Below are 17,423 nucleotides of genomic sequence, written 5' to 3'. Positions count from 1 at the left end.
AACAATGAAAATGACAAAATACGATTTCTCTAAGACCACCCAGATCTGTACGAGAGAAGCACCAGAGGACAAAAGGAAAATGGTTTGAAAGCTAACTGATTTACAGTCTCCCGCACCATCGGATCGTATGAGCTACACCATACTTCAATACTTCTCAGAGTTATATTACAGACAACATTCCTTAACTGCTGCGAAAAATTTCCATGTACAATAAAAGCAGTACGTTCGGTTTAACTCTCACACTTTCATTTCTGTAGGAAGCCCACTGAAAATACAATGCGCCGAACACTGCACACCTTTCTGTACAGCGGTTAAGGTAGTTTTATTTCGGTGTAAGTAATTTCTATATCTAAGAGTTTTTATTAATCACAAATACCACGAGGGAGTACATGAACATGAACGGAAGTGTTAGAGCTGATTCTCTGCCTCGTGATGATTGAGTGTTGTGTGATGTCCTTAGCTTAGTTAGGTTTAAGTAGTTCTAAGTTCTAGGGGACTGATGACCATAGCTGTTAAGTCCCATAGTGCTCAGAGCCATTTGAAGCATTTTTGTTAGAGCTGATTCCACAGATCATTCTAATGGCCCTTCTGTATGCTCAGAATATCAATTGCGAATGAGGAGTTACCCCAAAATATCATCCTTCAGAACGGAACAGAGCGAAAATAAACGTTTACGTTTCAGTGTCGTAAACAGAGAACATTATTCTGATTGTGAAGACAGTAACCCTTAGCTGCCGCATAACAGTTTGAATGTGATATTTCACAAAAAACGCTTTCAATCTACTGCTATGTAAAAAATTTAAAACCTCGAACTCATCTGCCGCTACGGATCAATCAATTGTCCAGGGAATATTTCACGAGATGAAAGAGCTCAGGCGAAATCACCAAGCGGCAGGTGGTTTGTTTTCACTCTCGAAAACGAAAACAAAAACATTGAGATGTGTTTTCACACAAGCTGACAAATAATGTGACGGCGTTTTCCGTCTGAGCGACGGATTTTTCAGGAGATAGAGTTAAGTCACCCACTTTGCCTGCAGTAATAGTCCTCTTTCCAGCTTGTGTGAGCGGGCAAGCTACGCCACTATTACGGGACGGAAGCACGTACAACTTTCCCTCACGTAGCGTGCCGGTCACGTCAACACCGCTGGCGAAGCAGAAGCGCTTGCAAACTCTCGCGCCCTTGGCCACTTTGCGTCGACTGCGAAGCACTTCACTGCACCACAGCCGACCTCACAAGACAGAGCGAAGCCCTTTCAGAGCGACGCTGCAAAAATACGACGTTATCTCAGAGATCTCCGCATGTAGCGAAGTAACTGTTTTCCGCAGAAACTACGTAGACTGCAGACGGGGTACTCACGTGAGCCCGTGCATCTCGGGCAGATGCCACGCCTCGTCCTCGCTGCTCTGCTGCGCGAGCACAAACCGTTTGATTCGCTGCATGGCGGCCAACTGCCGCGGCGCGGCGTGTTTTCACCGCCCTGTGCCGTGCCGTGCTGCGCTACCGTTCCCCCCCGTCCTGCCGCTCGCTACTGACCCAGTATAATGGCGCGCCGAGCGCCACCGCCGGGCGCAGGTTCAGTTTAGTTAGGTTAGGTTAGGTGGCGCGAGCGCACGGCGCCTGCAACAGCTTTAGCAGCTGCAACCCCTCACCGCCGCCGTCACTCAGAGGCCACCTAAGTGAGTGTATCCGCGTGCCGCCCGGCCGATCGAAGGCAGCGTCACACTGTCGCGGGAACTGCCGCTTCCGCCACCCACGAGCTTACACTGACGAGGCTCTTACAGTTCTTCACACTTGGTATGAAAGGTAACATTAGTGAGCAACAACATGGGGAACACATTTGTGCGAAAGATTTGTTGTTGTTGTTGCTGTAGTTTTAGTCTTCACTTCGAAAACAGGTTTGATGCAGCACTCCATGCTACTCTGACCTGTGCAGGCCTCAAAATCTCAGAGTCGGCAGCTCGTGGTCTAGTGGCTAGCGTTGCTGTTCCTGGATTACGCCGGCCGGTGTGGCCGTGCGGTTCTAGGCGCTACGGTCTGGAGCCGAGCGATCGCTACAGTCGCAGGTTCGAATCCCGCCTCGGGCATGGATGTGTGTGATGTCCTTAGGTTAGTTAGGTTCAATTAGTTCTAAGTTCTAGGCGACTGATGACCTCAGAAGTTAAGTCGCATAGTGCTCAGAGCCATTTGAATCTGGATGTCGGGGTCCCAGGTTCGATTCCCGACCGGGTTGGGATTTTCTCAGCCCGGGAACTGGGTGTTTCTGTTATCATCATTATCATCATAATTCGAAGCGGCGTCAACTAAAAAGACTTACAATACGGCGGTCGTACCCCGAAGGGGATTCCGGCCAGTAAATGCCATACGATCATTTTCATAATAATTCGTGTCAGTGGCTAGATTGGATTGGGTAAAAATTGGACTGTGTAAAAATTGGGACTTCGTACTGGCGCTGATGACCGCGCAGTTGAGCGCCCCACAAAGCAAACATCATATTCACCTCGGAGGAACTACTGCAACCTACATCCTTCTGAATTTGCTTGCAGTATTCATCTCTTGGTCTCTCTCTTACGGTTCTTACCCCACACACTTCCCCCCAATGCTAAATTCACAATCTACTGATGCCTCAGAATGTGTCTTGACAACCTATCCCTTTTTCTACTCAGGTTGTGCCACAAATTTCTTTTCTCCCCCACCTCTATTCAGTACTTTCTCATTAGTTAAACGAACTACTCATCTAGTTTTCAGCAGAATGAGATTTTCACTCTGCAGCGGAGTGTGCGCTGATATGAAACTTCCTGGCAGATTAAAACTGTGTGCCGGACCGAGACTCGAACTCGGGACCCTTGCCTTTCGCGGGTAAGTGCTCTACCAACTGAGCTACCCAAGCACGTGGGTGTCTCCGCTATATCCTTTCTTTCAGGAGTGCTACTTCTGCAAGGTATGCAGGAGTGCTTCTGTGAAGTTTGGAAGGTAGGAGACGAGTTACTGGCGGAATTAAAGCTGTGAGGAGGGGCGTGAGTCGTGCTTGGGTAGCTCAGTTGGTAGAGCACTTGCCTTGAAAGGCAAAGGTCCCGAGTTCGAATCTCGGTCCGGCACACAGTTTTAATCTGCCAGGAAGTTTCATAGTTTTCATCATTCTGTTGCACCACATTTCAAAAGCTTCTATTCTCTTCTTGTCTAAACTGCTTATCGTCCATGTTTCACTTCCATTCAAGGCTACACTCTAAATACTTTCAGAAAAGACTTCCTGACACCTAAAACTATACTTGATGTTAACAGATTTTTCTTCTTCAGAAACGCTTTTCTTGTCACTCCCAGTCTACATTTTATATCCTCTCTAGTTCGGCCATCGTCAGTTATTTTGCTGCCAAAATAGCAAAATTTTTCTGCTATCTTAAGTTTCTCGTTTCCTAATCTAGTTCCCTCAGCATCACCTGATATAATTCAACTACATTCCCTTATCCTTGTTTTGCTTTTGTCGACGTTCATCTCATATCCTTCTGCTCTTCCAAGTCCGTTGCTGTCTCTGACAGAATTACAATGTCAATGGCAAACCTCAAATTTTTTATTTCTCTTCCCTGGACCTTAATTCCTGTTCCAAATTTTTGTTCGGTTTCTTTTACGGCTTCCTCACTGTGCAGATTGAATAACAGCCGGGATAGGTTGCAACCTGTCTCACTCTCTTCTCAACCACTGCTTTCCTTTCAGGCCCTTGACTCGTAACTGCCGTCTGGTTTCTGTACTAGTTGTAAATAGCCTTTCGCTCCTTGTATCAGTAGTTCTAACGTAATGTTGTCTGCTCCCGGGATCTCGTTTCGACTTGGGTCTTTCAGTGTTCTGTCAAATTCTTCTCGCAGTATCATATCTCCCAGCTCATCTTCATCTACATCCTCTTCCATTTCTGTAACACTGCCCTCAAGTACATCTCCCTTGTACAGACCCAATATGTGTTCCCTCCATCTTCAGCTTTCCGTTGTTTGCTCAGAAATGATTTTCCGTCTGAGCTCTTGATATTCTCTTTTCTTCAAAGGCCTCTGCAAAGTTCATAATTCACCAATTTCCTGTCAGGCAAATTGGCAACGCACAGTCAATCATGTTTCCAGAGCCTATTAGTCGCTTTTTAGTCCTTGTTATAACAAGGAAAAATTTTCTCAAGCTAAAATTTTTCAGCACTTTAGTTGACATATTGGGCCATTTGTTATTTCCGTGTTCTGCGCAAAAAGTTACGTCAGGATGGCAAGTTGCAGGATCCTAGCTCTATTAGGTAAAGTCAGAAACAATGTCTTGCCGAACTTGAGTATTTTATCGCTGAAAGATACAGAAACGTACAGCTCAAACTTGTGTGTCTGACTACAGCACTCCACATGTGAACTGTGCGTTCAACACGGTAACGCAGCACTCCACCTTTACAGGAACACGTCCACGGACATGAGGGTTCTTGACCTCAGTACTGTTGAACATATCTGGGACGTCATCGACAGAGATGAACGCGCCCTGGATCCAGCTGCGATCTAAAACCGTGAGATGCGGGCTTGTCTTGAGCGGTCATCAACAAGGATGGCTCCCTCAACGTTTTCGGTGGTTCTCGGACTCGATTGCACCACACGTTGTTGCCATCAATAGCCTGACAAATACACAACACGAGTACATCACGAAACCAAAGAGACTGATCAACATCCATACTACGCATACTAACGTATGGTATGACGATGCAAGAGGAAGTAATTTGTTGCCTACTCTTCCCGGAACATACGCTCTTGGTATTCCTCCGTGATTCGCTACGCCTGTCTTGCAAAGACTGTCACTGCAGTTCGACGAGCACCTTCGTAACGCGATGGCTATCAGATCCTGAGAGAAAGTGAAGAATAATTCCATGATTTGCCAAATGGAATGAACAGTCTAATGAGTAAAGAGTATAGATTGAGAGTAAATTGAAGAAAGACAAACATAATGAGAAGTCATAGAAATGAGAACAGGGAGAAACTTAACATCAGTATCCAAGGTCAAAAAGTAGATGTAGTTAATGAATTCTGCTACCTAGCAGTAAAATAAAGAGTGATTGACGGAGCAAGGTGAACATCAAAAGCAGACTAGCACTGGCAAAAAGGGCAATCCGGGCCAGGAGTAGTCTACTAGTATCAAATATCGGCCTTAATTTGAGGAAGAAATTTCTGAGAATGTACGTCTGGAGTACAGCATTGTATGGTAATGAAACATGGACTGTGGGAAAAATGGAACACAAGAGAATCGAAGCATTTGAGATGTGGTGCTACAGATGATTGTTGAAAATTAAGTTGACTGATAAGATAAGGAATGAGGAGGTTCTGTGCAGAATCGGAGAGGAAAGGAATATGTGGAAAACACTGATAAGGTGAAGGGACAGGATGATAGGACATCTGCTAAGACATGAGGGAATGACTTCCATGGTACTGGAAGGAGCTTTAGAGGGCAAAAACTGGTGGGCCGCATCAAACCAGTCAGAAGACCGATGACTCCAACCCCCCCACCCCCCTCCCAAAAAAAATAGTTGTCCCTCCGAATTCATTCTGGTATATACTTTTCGTACAATTTGTTTTACGTGGTCATTCCACTTCTGGCCGCTCCGAGAAGTTACCCCAGGGTATTTGAAGGCATTTACTTTCTGAATTTCACCATTCTTCTGGCGTTGCAACCTTCCTGCAGATATCATCGCTCTTGAACTGGCTCACAAAGCTTGCGGAGTTGTATACTGGTTCATTTATATATATTGTGAATAGGCTCAATGGATAAAAAATTAGTCACCCTTAAAGAAATCATTAAGAACATGCTTCAATACCGTGTAATTGCGCACCTGGACTTGGTAACCGCCTGGATTCGGTTAGGAAGTGAGCCCACACGATCGTGCGATATGTCTAGGGTTGTCACATCTAGCTGTGATCGAGCGAGGTGGCGCAGTGGTTAGCACACTGGACTCGCATTCGACAGGACGACGGTTCAATCCCGTCTCCGGCCATCCTGATTTAGGTTTTCCGTGATTTCCCTAAATCGCTTCAGGCAAATGCCGGGATGGTTCCTTTGAAAGGGCACGGCCGATTTCCTTCCCCATCCTTCCCTCACCGAGCTTGGGCTCCGTCTCTAATGACCTCGTTGTCGACGGGACGTTAAACACTAATCTCCTCCTCCTCTAGCTGTGACCTCGTCGGGACACTCTGAGATGGGGGTGTAGAAATGAAGTAAAAACTTTATTTAACATGATTACTTTTTATTTAGAACGCAATTACATGGAATTTGTTGCGGCGAAGTATTTGGTACAGCATACCTTTCCAAAGATTTTTCCTTTTTCAGCACATCTTTTTTCCCTTTTATGTATTTATAACACTCCATGCAAGTTGTCTTGCACTTAAACTAGCACTGTAACATTTGATTTCACAATCCCTGATAGCAGTTGATTTCTTTCATCAGTTCACTGCGCCGACATCAACGAAAATACTCTTCCCCCAGTGATGATGTGTGCGGGAATAGAAAACATACATAATTTTAGCAGTTGCCATTTGCGTTCAGGATTTTCGGTTTCCTTAAGAAAGTATATCAACCTTTCTTCCATGGAGTGTTTAGATTTCCTTTCCTCCGAGTCACGCTTAGTTTCTAAAAAGCTGTTCGGATGCATATATTCCTGAACACAGTTGTGCCTGAAATCTTCATATCATTTTTAGTCAGGTACATAATAGTGTTTCCAATCACCACCCATTCTGGGGTTTGATAGCGTCATCCAATCAAATACTCGATATTTATTAAAAGAAATAGCCCATTTCTCTAAGTAATCAGATGTTATGGTATAGAAAGCCATTGTCCCTTCCTCAAGTTTCGAAATCAAATTATTTCTTGCTTACGGTTTCATTCTTTACTTTGTTCAAATTCGTCTTCGTTTGCATGCGACTCAGATTGGCAGTCTTCCTTTCATTCCATTCAGACATCTTTGCGTGTCCATTAATACATTTCTTATTTCAATTATCCACATTTTATTCTTCTCCGCGCTTTTTATATTTTTTTCAACCAGAGCCAATGTTGACTGCAGAAACATGAAGTAAATTTCACTGATCGGCCTACTGAAAATATCTGATGTTATTTTAGGCGACCTGTCTTCGGCGTCAAAAAATTGTTTTAATGGAATCCAAACCTTAGGAATTCTCTCAACTGTGAGCATTAACGTCAGCCATATTGTTTCTGAGCGAGATAGAAAAGTCTGGTGACTGACATCAACGAATAAGCAGAACACTTCCAGGAACTGAGAGATTATTTCGCGTGGTGGTGCTTAAATAGTTCCGGCTACGTATTACTGGAGAAGTCTGGTATTTCCTCGAATGATGGCGCTAGATCTAGAAGGTGCTTGCTTCGTCGAAACAGGACACGCAACATGCAACGCCATCTGTGAGATGACCTTGTCAACATAAACTTGTTGACATAAATAAAACTAACTGAGGCTGCATTTACATGTTACGCTAACAGAGGGCTTTACTTCAGAACTTGAGCCAAGCTCGTAACAGTATTTTGCAAAATTGGGCCTTGTCGGGATGTCGGCACAAGAAGGTCCATAAGGGTGACGGTCCCGAAACATCGGGACGGATGGCAACCCTAGGTATGTCGCATCATAGTTAAACCAATCACTGAGGATTTGGTCGGGCAGTTCCACCCAATTTCGGGGATGTTGATGTCGGTGTTTTACGATGAACTTTCCTGTTGTGGTCTATATCTGCCTGTGTGAGCAATGGCCTTTTGCACAGTGACTGACTCCAAATGATAACTGCATGCAGTTGCCGACGCAATGTTCTCTCGCTAACAAGTTGGGACGGACTTTCTTTCACTGCCTACAGCAATTCCTGTCGAGTTTGGAAGCAACTATGATTCACAAGCTGTGAAACGCGTCTCCGGTAGCTGTCAGTTAGGATCTCAGCGGTCAGTTAGGATCTCTTTCCGACCCCAATTCTGACGGTGTCCGGACATTTGCCACACCGGACATTTGCCACACCGCCACACCGGACATTTGCCACGGTTTTACCTGCTCCGAAGGTTTCGGTCCCTAGTCTCCCGCCCCCCCCCCTCCTCCTCCTCCCCCTCCTCCTCCTCCTCCTCCTCACCCGCCCTCCCAGTTTCCTTTCGAAGTTCCTAACGTGACCATCAGTATGAAAGTTATTACAACGAACAAGGGCAGGCCTCCTGCTCATTACAAAGGTTACGCGTATCTTAAACAGAGGGAATCTAAAGAAGGTGTTGTTACATGGATGTGCTTACGCCGAAAAGCGGATCATTGCAAGGGAAAGCTGCTTTCGAGGAAAGGAGAAGTGTTGAGCGTATTAGAACATCTCTGTGGACCACCTGACGATGCAGCTCTTAAAGTGAGAAAGCAAGTGGAAAGGGCGGAGAGAAGGTCTCGAGAAGAAACTACACAGTTATCGGAGATATACGCGGATGAAATGGGAAATCTACATAATACAGTTTGTGACTTTGTTACAGTGATGCCTAATTCAGAATCTATGAAGAGAAACATGCGTCGTCGATGGAGTCAAGAGTGGGGGAACCAACAAGAGCCTAAGAACTCTTATGAAATTGATCTTCATGAAGATCTATTAAAAATGCGAGATGGCAGTAGTTTTCTTCTGGAAGACGATCGATTAGAGGTGAGAATAATTATTTTTAGTGGAAGCAAAGGAGAAGAAAATTTAAAAACATGTGCCCATTTTTTTATGGATGGAACATTTAAGAGATGCAGCAAGCAGTTTGCACAGATCTACACCATACACGTAGACTTAGGAGGCACGATTAAAGAAACAAACATTCTTCCTACTGTATTTGCACTGCTCCCTAATAAGAAGAGAGACACATATGTTCGTCTGTTTCGTCTGATAAAACAGGCAGTCTCTGAGTGGTGACCTAAACAAGTAAAGGTGGACTTTGAGGCAGCTGCGATATTGGCCATTCGTCAAGTTTTTCCCACAACTGAAATAAATGGATTCTATTTCCATATGCACAAGAGTTTATGGAGAAGAATCAGAGTTCTCGGTCTAACTAGGGAGTACCGCTACAACGAGGATTTAAGACTTCACGTCAGCATGTGTGGAGCGCTGGCAGTTGTAAAACCGGAGAACGTAAGCAATGGATGGATTGAGATTCATGCAGAAGCTCCTGATAACGGAAGGTTCTCTCAATTTTTTGACTACTTTGTGGATAGCTGGCTAGAGAATGAGGATATCAAATAGAAATGTGGGACTATTACGGAAAAAGGCACCGAACGACGAATGCTGTTGAAGGGTGGCACAACAAAATAAATAGTATTATTGGAAACCCTCACCCTAAAATCAACTATTTGGTGGAGTGCTTGAAAAAGGAAACAGAGCTCACAAACTGCATGTACATGAAATTGGAAATGAATCTTGAAGGTAAGAAGAGGAAGAAGAAGTACTTGAACCTGGACGACAGGATAGAGAGAATCGTAAAAAATTATGAAGAGACTGGCAACATTAGGCTTTGCTTGAAAGCCATTGCCCATATTCAGAAACTGGACTAAAATACGTTAAAAATAATGTATTAAAAACTATGAAGACCACTGAGTCCTCGCAAGTTACTGAGATAAAATTATTAAAACATTGACGCAGCATTATCGGAGCTAATATTAAGTTGTGATTGTAAATAGAGTGTACATTAGTTCAGCGTGTTTAGGCTGATTTTACACACTCCAGAATGGTAGAAGTTCATTTATAATTTTCACGGTCCAAAGCCTGTGCAAAGTGTGATACGAATCAGCCTTCAATGTAAAAATTAAAAAGTGTTTCAAGCCTCACAAAAGTATTGCTGTTGTTGTCACGTTCAGATAACTTTTTTCTACCTTCCAATATTATGGCCATACTATTAAATAATTGTGAGTTCTAAAATAATTTTCTGAAGCTTCAGAATCGCAACTATCACCTAAAATATCATGGTTTGTTAAACTGATAGTATACGCTTTCGTAAAAGAAAATGGGAATTGAACCTTTGAATTGCACCTAAAATTGACATCCCAAAACTAATCTGTTGCTAAGGTTGACAATTTTGGCACCTCAAATATTTTTTATTTAAGTTTAGCTGCAAACATTTATAGTAGATGTAAATCTACTTAAGTACATTTAGATATAGTCCTTTAAAAATTAAAATTTCTTACTAAATTGTTGATTACACTGTTCGACATGGGTTCTATTTCTGATATTAAAGTATGTGCTTCTAGACCATTTTACCGTGGGAAATTCAAATATGTAAACAAAATATCGTTGTCAGGGATACTTTTTATGTAATATGTATATATATGTATATTCACAATTCATGGCAAACACAGAGACGTTATAGAGAAATACGGTTATGTTGCTGTATCCAGTAGTGATAGAACGTGATAATTTCTTGTGCAACAGCAGGTGGGAAGAATCAGACATCATTAGGTTACCGCTGCCACACCTATGTCATTAAGACCACCTGAAACATCTCATTAACTCGAACGGCGACAGCCGGTCGCTGCCTCGGCAGTAAAGCTTCACGCCTCCTAGGGGCAGTTGCATCGAGTTTACAACAGTGGTGTTAGCCGCAATTTGTGTCAGTCTTAACAAGTGGGTGTTTTGGCTGACAAGTGACTGTCATATTTCTGAGCATGGTTGAATTTTTTAGTTCCTGTGTGTAAACTGATTGAGCCTGGTGCTGAAGGTAAAACGACTGCTTGTTTTTACACAGCAGCGTTCCTCTAGTTCCCTACTATTAATTTAATACAGGTGTATTACCAAAGTGGTATTTTTGAATTTGCAGAAATGCCACGTCATCGTGGATGTCGATATAAGCCGGAAAACTTCTGCTACATCTGTGGGAAGTTCACTTTTGCCAGAAATAGGAAGAAAATTTCTTCAGTCATAAAGAAAGCATACAAACATTACTTTGGAGTAGAGGTAGGAGACCAAGATAAAGAATGGGCACCACATTTCTGTTGTGCTACATGTTACTGCAAACTAATTCAGTGGTGGAAAGGTAAAGAGAATGTGGCGTTGTTTGCTGTTCCCATGGTGTGGAGGGAGCCTAAGGACCACGTTACTGATTGTTATTTCTGTCTAACAAAAATTCAGGGTTTTACAAGCAAAAAGTCGAAGAGGCACATTGTTTACCCAGATCTGATGAAAGTGCTGAACACTTATATTTCACAGGAGACTTTTCATAGATGCATCGAAAACAAGTCTGAAGGGTGTTTTGCTCCATAACGGAAATAAAATACCATCTGTTCCAGTATCTTATGCCAGTTTGACAAAAGAGAATTACGAATTCGTACAAAGGATGCTAAATTCATTAAAATACAATGAACACAAATGGAAAATATGTGCAGATTTCAAGGTAATTGCTATGGAACTGGGAATGCAACAAGGCTACACAAAGTATGCCTGTTTTCTTTGCGTGTGGGATAGTCGAGACCAAAATTCTCACTACGTGAAAAAGAAATGGCCTAGGCGAAGAGGGAAAGTTGGCGAAAAGAATATATACTACTTCCACCGCTTCACATCAAACTTGGCCTGATGAAACAATTCGTGAAGGCCATGGATCCAACAGGCTGTGGGTTTGTATATCTAGCTACCAAATTACCCCGTCTTTCAGCTGCAAAAATAAAGGAAGGTGTATTTGTGGACCCACAAATCAGAGAGCTGCAGAAAGATGCAAATTTTGAAGCATCTTTAACTGATAAAAAACCGCATGGGACTGTTTCAAGATGGTGTCGGAAAACTTCCTCGGAAGAAGAAGAAGAGCTACTAACTACAAGGCAATGGTGAAGGATATGATCAAAGCATATCAGGATTTTGGGTGCAATATGTCTTTGAAAGGTACATATGATGGACTCTCATCTGGACTACTTCACAGAGAGTTGTAGTGACGTATCGGATGAACATGGGGAAATATTCCATAAAGACATTTCTACCATAGAAAGGCACTATAAAGGGAAGTGGGTACCTTCTATGTTAGCAGATTATTGCTGGAATATCATTCGAGAGAAGAAAGATTCACAATACAAGAGAAAAAAAGTGATGTGCATTACAAGGCAGTGGCTCATTGTTTGTCAATTTTCTGTAATTTCTCATGTCAAATAAATGCTTCAAAGTGTATACACAAAGGTTACTGTGTTATATGTTAGATCCCACCCTCCATTAATGTGATGAACTTATAACATCATAAAGTTGTGCATTTGTTTGTTGAATTTCACCTCACGTTTGCTGCACTATATCAGAAACTGAAAAGAGAAATAAAATTGCGATTACTCATAAACTATCCCTGACAGAAAAAAACCAAAAACAGTTTTCAATTCAGCACTCAAATTACAACTAGGATCACAATACTTTTTATCAGAAATAGAAAAAAAGGTTTTTTTTGTAGAACAGTGTTATCTTTAAACAGGTCAGTAAAAGCAAGGAGCTTACTACTGAAAATTAATTGTTACTAAAGAACATCAGAAACAAATGTATTAGACCTACTTTTCTTATACATTAGAGACTTTTTGAAAAGATGTTTGATCATTTCCTCAGTCACTGACAATGTAATCTCAGTTGCTTTGCAACACCAGGGATATCTACTTCTAAATTATGTTTGCAGCTGTTCTCATTTCGACTTCTGGAATATTTACTTCGTTTTCTTTGGCGGAGGAATTTCGGAAAATGCATTTACTAACTCCACTTTAGTGGCACTGTCATCAGTAACATTACCGTCGCTGTCGCGCAGTAAAGGTACTTACTGAGCCTTTCCGCTGGTTTACTTAACATGGGACCAGTATCTCTTTGGATTTTTCGCCACATTTCTAGAGCGAGTTTCGTTGTGGAAGCTATTAAATGCATCTCGCATTGAAATCCGCACCAAATTTCGAGCCTCAGTAAAACTTCACCAATGATGGCGATTTTGCGTTCGTCTAAACTATACGTGCCTTTTGCGGTGCTCCTGCAACAGCTTTCTGTCGTGTTTTTTGTACCATGGGGGATCAGTTCCGTCTCTTATTAATTTATTTGGTATGAATATCTCTAGTACTGTTGATACTATTTCTTTGAACTTAAGCCACATATGGTCTTCACTTACATCATTTGGAAGGATTGGAGACTATCTCTTAGAAAGACGTCACCCGAATTTTTAGCTGCTTTTATAAGTAGATATATTTCGCGTTTCGTTTTGGTGAATTTCTTTGTTACGGAAGTGAGCCTCGCTACGAATGCGTGTTCACTAATCCCTGTATCCGTCGTGATGCTCAGGATTATTTGTGGCTAAGAGGTCAAGTGTGTTTCCGTAACCATTTACAATTTGAATGGCCTCGTCAACTAATCGTTCAAAATAATTTTAAAAAAGCATTTAGAACAATTACGGAAGTTGTTTCCTATTTGCAGTAGGGTATGAAAATGTATTTTTGTCAACATGCGGAAGGTAGATTGAAGTAACTGCCAACTATAATTGTATGAGTGGGGTGATGAGACTCAAGTTCAGCAACTGTTTCATCTGAGACAGGGGCTCGGTAAAAGGAGGCAGTTATTAATTTATTCCGGCTGTCGAATATAACCTCTGCTCATACTAAGTCACAGGAACTATGCTTCAAAGTCGATTGTGAGCTTACATTATTTTTCCTTAAGTTGTCCTTCTTGTTTCTGTTGTAGTGCAGATAATTACAATTACGGCTTTTTCCTCAAGAACCTAAGATGCTTTCTCTGTGACCCTGTAAATACCAGAGCTAAACAATGTAGAACAACAACTTACGTTACAAGCATAGCATTCTGTATTACTTCATTTCCTTATTTCTAACATTTTAAAATTGTAAGTCGACTTTAGATGCCATGTCAGTCATAGATGTTCTTATCTCTATTTAGTGAACGTGTTTTCAGTTACGTTTTGAACATTGTCCCTCTACACTTTATTAACTAATGTTTTTAGAGAGTAAATTTATATGGAGTATGTCGTTCTTCTTTTCAAACATTCACATACCCATTTATTCTTTCCCTACTGTCTTTTGGGTATGCAGTTGCAGTAATTAAAGTAGGCAGAAATGCAGTGATCAAAAAGAAATGACTAGCGTACATTCGCATTCTCGTTTCATCGTTCCTTTCTTGTTGCTCCCATGCCGATGGACTGTTTCTATCGCAATCAGTAAGCGTGAAAGTAATCTACCGTACAGACAGAGGAATCTATATTTATACTTGTCAGAACTAATTACATACTGACATAATCGTCGGTATTGCTTTAGTTTCCCAAAAGTTATAAATTACGATTTCGGAAAAGAAGCTCTGTATTTGGTCAAGATGTCGAAGAAGAAGGTCCCTTAGGTAATGGTTGTATGGAGTAAGCTGTGGAGACGGCGGTTTGAAAGCGGACAGAGGTAGTGCGGGGAAGGGCGTCCCTTACCTGAGGGATCGCTACTCAAGCTGCCTGGCGAAGGGGCAAGTGTCGCAAATGTCCGGCGTGGCAAATGTCTGGCATTCATTGTGACGTCGTGTTTAGTGGACACGTCTGTTACATCACTTCTTATAAACACGTTGGACAGTCCGCCGTATGGCCATGGCCACGGCGGCGTTTGCACCTTTTTGCCACTCTGTCACGTCCTTATACTTATCCATGTTTACGTACGATGTCTGCTTGAAACGCAAATGTCTCGCTGATCGCCACTGCTTTATGCTCACGCAGAGGCAGCGCGTGCACAGATCAGCAGGTTACTCGACCGCTATACCAACTGTAAAGGCTTAACGAATCATCTGTGCATGCACAGTGGGGTGCCACGTGAGTTTAGTAGCGACCCCATAACCCACCCTCGGGGTACCTTGAACGGTCTAGATGTCAGCCCTCAAGAAACGTAAACAGGGATAATCAATAAAAACGGAGTCCCTGCATGTCACATTAAGATAAGCCAAACTCACATAGAGCAAGTACATAAATACACGTACCTTGGCACTACAATAAATGACCAGAGGGATCTTTCTGATGAGGTGAGAACACGAATTGGAAAAGCCAGGGCTGTCTTCAATAACACGAGTAACCTTTTCAAGACTCATGGCTTAGCAATGACGACGAAGATCAGACTTCTACGCTGATACGTATTTTCCAGCCTCTTCTATGGTGTTGAAACATGGACGCTGACAGAATCGTTGGGTAAGCGGCTGGAGGTTTTTGAGATGTGGCTGTACAGGAGAATGTTAAGAATACCGTGGACAGCGCATGTCACAAATGTCGAGGTTCTACAAAGAATGAAGACAGAGAAAGAAGTGGTCACCGTGAAAGCAAGAAAGATCCAGTACCTAGGACACACCATGCGGAACTAAAACAGATACCATCTACTCCAGACCATCCTGCAAGAAAAAATACCAGGGAAGAGAAGCGTTGGCCGGAGAAGAATATCCTGGATTAAGAACATCAGAACGTGGACCTCTAAAACATCTACAGAGCTATTTAGAGCTGCAAGTGACACGAAAAGCACTGCCACGACGGTTGCCAACATCCGGAACGAATAGGAACAAGAGAAAGAAGAAAGGAATTATTTATTGCATCACCAATTATTACTTCATTATTCTGTCATTGGCGGCTGTTTGCTTCAGATCATACAAGTCCATTGTCGTTAAGTCTTCGGTTACATAGTCTTGCCTTCATTGTTTCACTACCTATCACATTTTTTCCAGCAATACCCAATTCACTGCTGCCACTGTTGTCTAAAATAAAGCAGTGTTCATACAGTAATTTCATGTTGACACACTGAAGTGAAAAGATGGGCAGGTCTGTGGAATTAACGCCAAAGAAGAAAGCTGTTATACTTACTTATGAGTCAGCTGGTCTCAGCACACGAGAAATATCCTGTTAATCTATCTACAATGTCGAGGTTACTGAAAAAAAGCAGGGAGAAATAGAATTTTAATCATGAAAATGGAAGAGGAAGAAAAAAGAATTTTACTGTCAAACAGGGTAGATTATTGAAAAGACTTTCTCTCATGGATCGTCGCCTGCCCTCAGCTGAAAGAAACTGACAATAAATTGATGGCCTCTCTGTAACCAGTAGAACAGTTAGATTGCTCAAAGCTGGACTTGCTGCCCGTCAACCCAGAAACAGGTCTCTTACTAGGGAAGAATAAGCGGCCGGCTGCGGCGGCAAAATTTTAGCGGAGGCAAATGGCGGAAAAATTAATTCCAAATTAAACAAAAAATTGAGCAAATAAGGAGGGACAAACGAAGGTCCAGTAATTTTGATTGAAAAACCAGTTTAATGTAAAAATTTACTTAAAAAAAGATTATTTTTCACTTAGGTTTTAACGACCACCGTGAGCAACTCAACGGGCTCCCGCCCCTAATTTATGGTCACTGACTCCAGGGAAAGGAAAAAGCCGGTGCCTTTAGACAAACACAACATTCGTCCCTCACTGGCATTCGAACACGGACTCATCTGGTATGAATAATCAAAAGCCAGTCGCTTAGAACGCTGGAATACCGAGGCGGCTACTAAAAGTTTTTGGACTGCCAATAGAAAGTACACACAAGGTGCCATTTATTTATGTAACCGCGAGAAAGTGGATACTGAAAAAGATGAGATTTATTCCTCATCCTAAAATTGTTTCAGTTAAAACAAATGAAATGATAGTATGATTACCTACATGACCTAGTCTGATGTCTCCCATCGGTACTGCATATTTGTAAATTCAAGGGAAAATTCATTCACACCAGAAAATAATTCCACATCTCTGTTAGTCCATTTTCTTGCAATTAAATATAAGTAATTGATGCCAAATTTGGTTTAAAATGTTCAGCACATTCTTCCTACTTCACTGATTTTGGGAAATTTCAAAAATTGAGGACAAAAAGTAAGTGAGTGAGTACATTTGTTGTCTTTTCTCTCCACAGGAAGTGAAGACGTCTGGTAACCTTGGCTTAATAGTTAACAATGTAACAGAAGATCTACGTTGTTGTTCTGCCGTTGGAGATTGAAGGAGGTGAAGAGGGGGGGGGGGGGGGGGGGGCTATCTGGGAGACCGATGGTAGTAAAAAAGAGGGGGCATGATTTTACAGTTCTCGCCTAGGGCGGCAAAACTCTTGGCAACAGCCCAGTCTAGAAAGAAGGCTTATTGACATAAATAGTGCTACGACAGTGGCTAAAATGGGCTATAGCGCATATGACATGGACGCCGGAGATTTGGAACAAAGCAAATTTTCAGATGAATCTAAATTTAATCTGCATGTCTCCGATGGCAAAATGTTTGTGTCGCAGAGCAGGTAAAGAACTTTTGCCTTTGTGCGCAACACAAACACTCAAATATCCAGCACGACAGATGGTCTACGGATAGGTCATCTGGTCTTCATAAATGGCACAGTCGATGCAAATGTATACATCGGCATCCTTGAAAGGAAGCTTCTTGTTGTTGTGGTCTTCAGTCCAGAGACTGGTTCAGCT

General features: G+C 42.3%; 1 protein-coding gene and 1 non-coding gene across 4 annotated transcripts in view; one reads left to right on the top strand and one right to left on the bottom strand.

The window, feature by feature from the left end:
* Window positions 1-17,423, bottom strand: part of LOC126203465 (acetyl-CoA carboxylase) — a 440,754-nt gene that overhangs the window by 240,549 nt on the left and 182,782 nt on the right. The gene's annotated exons all lie outside the window — the stretch shown is intronic.
* Window positions 3,024-3,097, top strand: Trnas-uga (transfer RNA serine (anticodon UGA)). Its single transcript has one exon. It is a non-coding gene; the product is annotated as a tRNA-Ser (tRNA).

Source organism: Schistocerca nitens, chromosome 9 (genome assembly GCF_023898315.1).
Source record: "Schistocerca nitens isolate TAMUIC-IGC-003100 chromosome 9, iqSchNite1.1, whole genome shotgun sequence".
Taxonomy (NCBI): Eukaryota; Metazoa; Arthropoda; class Insecta; order Orthoptera; family Acrididae; genus Schistocerca; species Schistocerca nitens.
The sequence above is the reverse complement of the archived record's forward strand: the minus strand, read 5'-3'. Positions and strand labels throughout refer to the sequence as shown.